The sequence below is a fragment of the Miscanthus floridulus genome, unplaced genomic scaffold (assembly GCF_019320115.1).
Source record: "Miscanthus floridulus cultivar M001 unplaced genomic scaffold, ASM1932011v1 fs_58_2_3, whole genome shotgun sequence".
In the NCBI taxonomy this organism is placed as follows: Eukaryota; Viridiplantae; Streptophyta; class Magnoliopsida; order Poales; family Poaceae; genus Miscanthus; species Miscanthus floridulus.
In genome coordinates, this window is record NW_027096983.1 from 3,157 (window position 1) to 10,113 (window position 6,957).

The 6,957-nt window shown below is 44.3% G+C and overlaps 1 pseudogene; it reads left to right on the top strand.

Annotated features, from left to right (window-relative positions):
• Nucleotides 1-3,366: 3,366 nt before the first annotated feature.
• Nucleotides 3,367-4,957, top strand: LOC136532363 (12-oxophytodienoate reductase 1-like; annotated as a pseudogene).
• The last annotated feature ends 2,000 nt before the right edge of the window (nucleotides 4,958-6,957 follow it).

A 6,957-nucleotide genomic window follows, 5' to 3' on the forward strand; every position in this document is an offset into this window, starting at 1 on the left:
TGGCTATTAGTTTTACATGATCTGTTGGAGTTGCTCTTAATAAACACCAAACTCTGAGCCGGTGCCGGTCTCCATCTAGTGAATACTTTTCTCAAGATTAAATACTCTACATAGATAAGAGCATCTCTAAATACCGAATGAACTCTCTATTAGAGTTTTTTAGCAAAGGAAATAAAATGCCCCTCCAATAACTTCGTAAAACATCTCCTTAAAAATAAAAAATTGCTAAATTTTTGTCCAACTTGTAACTTTTCGAGCTTGATAGAAACTCCGTATGTACCCTTGTTCCGAGTTTTCCCCTAACTCCCGCCCCCTCGTGCCTTGTTCTGTTTTTTTTGTGCAAGTCATGGTGTTCCCAACTCCTACCACCGTTGTCCGGGCTCCTACCACCACCACCCAAGTCCCAAGGGACGTGCTTCTCCTAATCCTTTCCTTGTTGGACCATTGCGGACTCACCAGGACACCGCCTAGCCTTTGTCGGGCTGCCACTGGCCTCGCACCTCTGCCGTCGTCGCGTCTGCTGCTCTCAGCATGCCCCTGGACATGCCCAACCATAGGGACAACCCTACTCGCCATGGCTGGCTGTGCCAGGCTAGGGTTAGTGATTATTTTTTATTGGATGAACAACACATCAATTTGTAGAGCGACATTTTGATTTTATATCGCAACTTAAATTTCTTGTCTTATGGATATATTTTTTACATGTATTGATCAATCATTATGTCGTCTGTAATATAAATCATGGAGAATTCAAGTTTTGGACTGGCATGATGAATGGTGAGGATGATGACCTGTCTTTCGATGGGGCTGGCTACAGCCGGCCATGGCATGCCACGTGCGTGCCCATGAAGAAGAAGATGGATAGATAAGTAGGAGAAAATATAGGGTTCCATGTGAGAAGGGGGTAAGAAAAGAAAAAAAGCATGAAAGGCTCGGTTGTTTTAGAAATAGTTTATTGTTCCCAATGCAAAAATCATATAGGAACTTGGGAAAGAAAACATTTAGAGATCATATAGGAACTTAGGATAGAAAACATTTAGAGGTGGAGAAAAAAATAAGGGCAGTGCTCGGAAGAGTTTAAGAGCCGCCGCCGCTACCATCTTCGGTAGAGTACTGTAGCAACCAACTACCGTTAGAAGATTTGGGATGGCCCAAATAATAATTCCAAATAAATTTCAAACGCTCACTCATACATGCATGGTATGGTGGGGGACTTTAGTTCCACGTTGCTACTCTAGAAGGAGTTGATGCCAACTTAAAGGGCTGAATTAGCTCCATCTAATTGAAACTATTAGGGAGAGGAAAAGGAAGAAACACGTGCTCGCTCGCTCACCTCGCCGGGGCAGGCGATGGGAACGAGCGCGCGACATGCGCGTGGATGGTCTGGCGATTTCTCGCTTCGACCTTGCGAGTGTGTAGCTTCCTTTTGCTACTCTATATTTTTGCATGCATGAAGAAAATTGCGCTGGTCTGTTTTGGCAAGCAATTATTCTCGTATTAACGGCGATTGTTCTAATTGTTCTAGTCGACTAACGGCAGAACAATCACCATTAGTGCTGTGATTGCGCGGCTAATTACTTACCTTAGCTACGACGCGTGTATATATATTGGGACGAGACGTCGTCCTCAAAATAGAGAATTCATCTCTTCCCTTTGCCATTGTACTGCGCTGCCGCCATCTTTCCCATCCCGCCGCCGACATGACATCGGCGCCGGGAGAGCAGGTTTTCGAAGCCTACGTCTCCTCGTGTCCTTGCACGGGGTAGGGGGCATATCAGGTTTTTGGGAAGCACCGTCGTGACTGCTCGCTGGACGACTTCTTCCCTCTACGCCAGTGTTCGCCGATCTTCATCGACGGTCTGCTTTGTCATCTTTTGCGCTACTGCTAGCGCCGACAACCTCACTGTAAGAATGTCTATTATTTCTCTGTTGTTCGTTCTTATGTTTCTACTGCTACTAGCACTAGAGAGTTCGAATTTGCCTCGGGTCATAGTGCTAGTGTTAAATCACACATCTATGATACATGTTGTTGTTCTTTTGCTCATTGTCGAAATTAATTTACGCGTTACTAAATTGCCATTATTTCCAACAGCTACAGCCGCTGCTGTTTAGCTCAAGGGGATGGGGGCAAAGGTTGCTACTTATTTTGTCAACTTTGGTAAACTCATAGTTTAGCAAGTGAATTATACGAAACACCTGGAGATGCTCTAATGTATCTTTTATATCGGTGTCTGCTAACTTCCAACTGATTTATACTGTTAGAGTGCGCAGCGGAATTCGGCCCAGCTCGCTATAACCCATGAGTCGGTGCCCCTCGGGCCCAGGTCCACCGGAGCTCACAACATACCCAGGCCTTAGGCCTAACTTCAACCCAAAAGACTAGCCTGATAGGGGAAGACTGCTCCCACATTATATATTGTGCTCCCCCATCATCAATTACCGATTTAGGAGTGCGCAGCAGAATCTGGCCCAACTCGGTATAAACCCACGAGCTGGCGCCTCTTGGACCCAGGTCCACTGGAGCTCACAACATACCTAGATCTTAGACCTAACTCAACCCAAAAGACTAGCCTGATAGGTGAGTACTGTCATCGCCTTATATTGTGCTCCCTCACCATTAATTACTGATGTGGGACTAAACCTAACATATACAAAGTGCTTTCGATGCTGTTAGCAAATAAAGATAGAACCTGAGACACAAATTTTTACGTGAAAAACCTTATGGGAAAAAATCACGAGCATCAACCGTCGATTTTCATTATATAACGCAGGGAATATAACAAGATATATTTATAGAACGATTACATTGTAATCCAATACGGAAACAAATTTGTTAATTAACATAACCCGAACCGCGGACCCTCAAGACGTTCCAGCCCGTAAGTTGGAATTCCGATCATACTTCAACACATGAACTACGAATACATTTATGTGAATGTAGTAAAATATCAGTGGTTGGACAAACACAAAAAAAAATTTATACAGGAATGATCAGCAAAGAAGATCCTACCTGTAAAATGTCACACGTGCTAATAGCGTCATCGCTTATTGTAGGTGACGTGCACTTTTCGCACCACAACTCCACGAGTCAAAAGAGGCCGCTGTCTGAACTCACCTGTGGTTGGAGCCAAAACACGACCGGTTACAATGAACCTGCGTCAGAACAGGAGAAATCATGGGCGCATGGCCGCGGCTGCAGGCTGCTGCCGCCGCAGGTCTGAACAAGTGGATGACGGAAAGGGTGACGCAATGAGGCACGGGAACAATCTAGACAGTCATAAACAAACGGCTGGCGGGCACACCAAAACGTATATAAACAGCGACACCCCTGGGCTCTGGCAAAAGCACACAGCCAGAAACAAAGCAACGAAGCAGCAAGCAAGCTAGAGCAGAGAGCTAGCAAGTGACTGCAGTGTTGCATCTCATCTGCAGTGCAGCTGCAGCACGCCGGCGAGCGAGAGCGACCAGGCTGGCAAGATGGTGCAGCAAGCTTCGAAGGAGGTGATCCCGCTGATGACGCCGTACAAGATGGGCCAGTTCCAGCTCTCCCACCGGGTGGTCCTCGCGCCGCTGACGAGGTGCCGCTCCTACGGCAACGTGCCGCAGCCGCACGCCGCCGTGTACTACGCGCAGCGCGCCACCAAGGGTGGCCTGCTCATCGCGGAGGCCACGGGGGTGTCGCCCACCGCGCAGGGGTACCCGGAGACACCTGGCATCTGGACGCAGGAGCAGGTCGAGGCGTGGAAGCCCATCGTCGACGCCGTCCACCGGAAGGGTGGCATCTTCTTCTGCCAGATTTGGCATGTCGGCAGGGTCTCGACCAATGGTATGTTCCCATCTAGTACGAGCGTATCTTTGTCAGCTCTGATTATACTCTATTGTTTGATCAGGAGCTGGTTTTCTAGTTGGTTACTGATTTTCCTTCAACCCAATTCGCAGATTTTCAGCCCGAAGGGCAGGAGCCTATCTCGAGCACGGACAAGCAGATTTCTCCGGACGCCGAGTCCGGAATGGTGTATTCGAAGCCGCGCCGGTTGCGAACCGAGGAGATCCCCGGCATCGTCGATGATTTCAGGCGGGCTGCACGGAATGCAATTGAAGCCGGCTTCGATGGTGTTGAGATCCACGGTGCGCATGGATATCTCCTCGAGCAATTCATGAAGGACAGTTCTAATGACCGCACCGACGAGTACGGCGGCAGCCTGGAGAATCGGTGCCGCTTCGCCGTGGAGGTCATCGACGCCATTGTCCGCGAGGTGGGCGCGCACCGCGTGGGCATCAGGCTATCGCCGTTTGTTGACTTCGTGGATTGCGTGGATTCCGATCCTGTGGCGCTTGGCCACTACATGATCCAGCAGCTCAACAAGCACGAGGGTTTTCTCTACTGCCACATGGTGGAACCTCGAATGGCGATCGTCGACGGCCGCAGGCAGATCCCTCACAGGCTCTCGCCGTTCCGAAAGGCGTTTAACGGCACATTTATCGCTGCTGGCGGATACGATCGGGAGGAAGGCAACAAGGTAGTGGCAGAAGGCTATGCTGACCTTGTTGCATATGGAAGACTCTTCTTGGCTAACCCGGACCTTCCTAAGAGGTTCGAGTTGAATGCGCCACTGAACAAGTATGACCGCGCGCTCTACCTTCTACACGCAAGATCCTGTTGTTGGCTACACGGATTACCCTTTCCTTAAAGACGGCAGCGATACTGATGAGTCAAGTTCTCAAGCTTAATCATGCAGATAATCAAAATGATCACAACTAATAATGTGGATGGTTCATCAAGTATGAGTTCATCATTATTTCCACCATTCTCTATTGACATTGTGGGAGAGTCATTTATATCATGTTGTTTCATTCTGTACTATTGTGAGGTGAAATAAATGTGCTTGCTGGAATTATTAGAAAAAATATCTACTATTTTCTAGATCGTCTGGTTTGGAGACTTGTTCAAGAAGAATTTTTGTCATCTGTGCCTTTTCGTAATTCTCTTATGTGGAAGACTACAATGGAATCCTCTTGTAGTGTTTCATTGTACCGTGTGAGCATATAGCTTTTTGTGAGCTTACAAAGCGTTTCTTTAGTCTTCTTCTGTAAATTATGACCCTGTTCACTTGAGCTACTTTTTAGCCATAGAACAATATTTTTCTCTTACAATATTTCAGCATCAGCATCAGTATAAGCCAAATTTCAGCGTAAGCGAACAGGACCAATGTTAGTCTAAATCCTTATGCGGCAACTCATTGAATCCTCATTGGCTCTATATTCTTTCGGTTATAAAAATATTCGGTCAAAACTAGATTTTGTAAGGCTCTGTTTGGATTACAGGATCTTCAAAGGAATTCTAAAGGAATTTTTGTCACCTGTGCCTTTTCGTAATTTCCTTCTTTGGAAGACTACAATGGAATCCTCTTGTAGCGTTTCATTGTACCGTGTGAGCATATAGCTTTTTGTGAGCTTATAAAGCATTTCTTTAGTCTTCTTCTATAAATTTTGACCCTGTTCACTTGAGCTACTTTTTAACCATAAAACAGTGTTTCCTCTCACAACATTTCAGCATCAGCATCAGCATAAGTGAACAGGACCAATGTTAGTCTAAATCCTTATGCGGCAACTCATTGAATCCTCATTGACTCTATATTCTTCCGGTTATAAAAATATTCAATCAAAACTAGATTTTGTAAGGCTTTGTTTGTATTACAGGATCTTCAAAGGAATTCTAAAGGAATCAGATTCATGTAGTTTCAAACACTAAAGTAGCGTTTGGAGTGGAGGATTTGTGAATTCCTTTCTAGAGCGAACGGTTTTATGCTTGTACGTTTTGAAGGAATGAGAGAATCCACCGCCACCTCTTGGTTTCAATTTCTTCACGAAGTTTGAGAGACTCATGATTACTAATGTTATTGGTGCATGCTTTCATGGAAGCAACCGCCAAGCACAAATTGATTAACACTCAAAAACTAGAGTCCATGGTTTCAACAAAGCACTAGCATTAGTACCCGACCAGGATATTTTGATTTATTAACTAATATATGCTGCTTTGTGAAAGAAAAAAATTCTTTATGTAGTTCTTGTTTAGTCCAAGCAATTATGTTTATCACTAATCCTTAAATTTCCGTGGTGCTCATATTCCTTTGCCGCAAACACCAAATCTTCCAAAATTGCAGTGTTTTAGGTTCCCTTGTTATACACACCTATTCCTTTTTCTATTCTTGTATTTTTTTCTATTCCTCTACTCCGTAAACTTGGGGATCTAAGGTTTTGCTTGCATACTTGAGATTGCGTTCTTGAGTTTTGAGTAAAAGATTGCCAACATTTTGTTAGCATCTAGCATTCTAATTTCGTTTGTGACTAATCCTAGGAACATATAAACTGTGGAATAATTAGGTTTTCTAGTGAGGTAACCTAAATTGGGCGAATGACATACATGTAGCTTGTTTTTCAAGATGAAGCCTGACTTTTTTTTTTGCTTTTTAGTATTATAAGTATAAGAAACAATTTTTAATTAACAACATATCTAGTGACAGTAGTTTTCAGAAGGTCAGTCTCTACAATTTTCAGAAGTTCAATCTTTATGAAGTTCCCATGATCTTTGTGGCCTACAAAGATATCAGCAAGATCATTGTCCCCGTTGATTATATCATGTCTGCTTCATTCATTGCTTCTTTTATGGAGTTGTTGCCATCTATTGTGACATGTAGCATACCATAAAAATCTATTGATTCATGTTAACCCTTAGAGTCTTGACTCGCCTAACATATGAACACCCCGAACACTTAATGCACAACTTGAAAAGTGCCCTAGGGTCGTTGAAGTTCCTCGGTGTAGCATGTGTAGATATTTAGGCAAATTTGAGTATAATTTAATCCAAAAACTTAGTAAAATATTTTTGACAAGCATGTGCAGGATCTATCCGTTGACGTTATATTGATCATATAAAAAGAAATAAAACAATTGGAG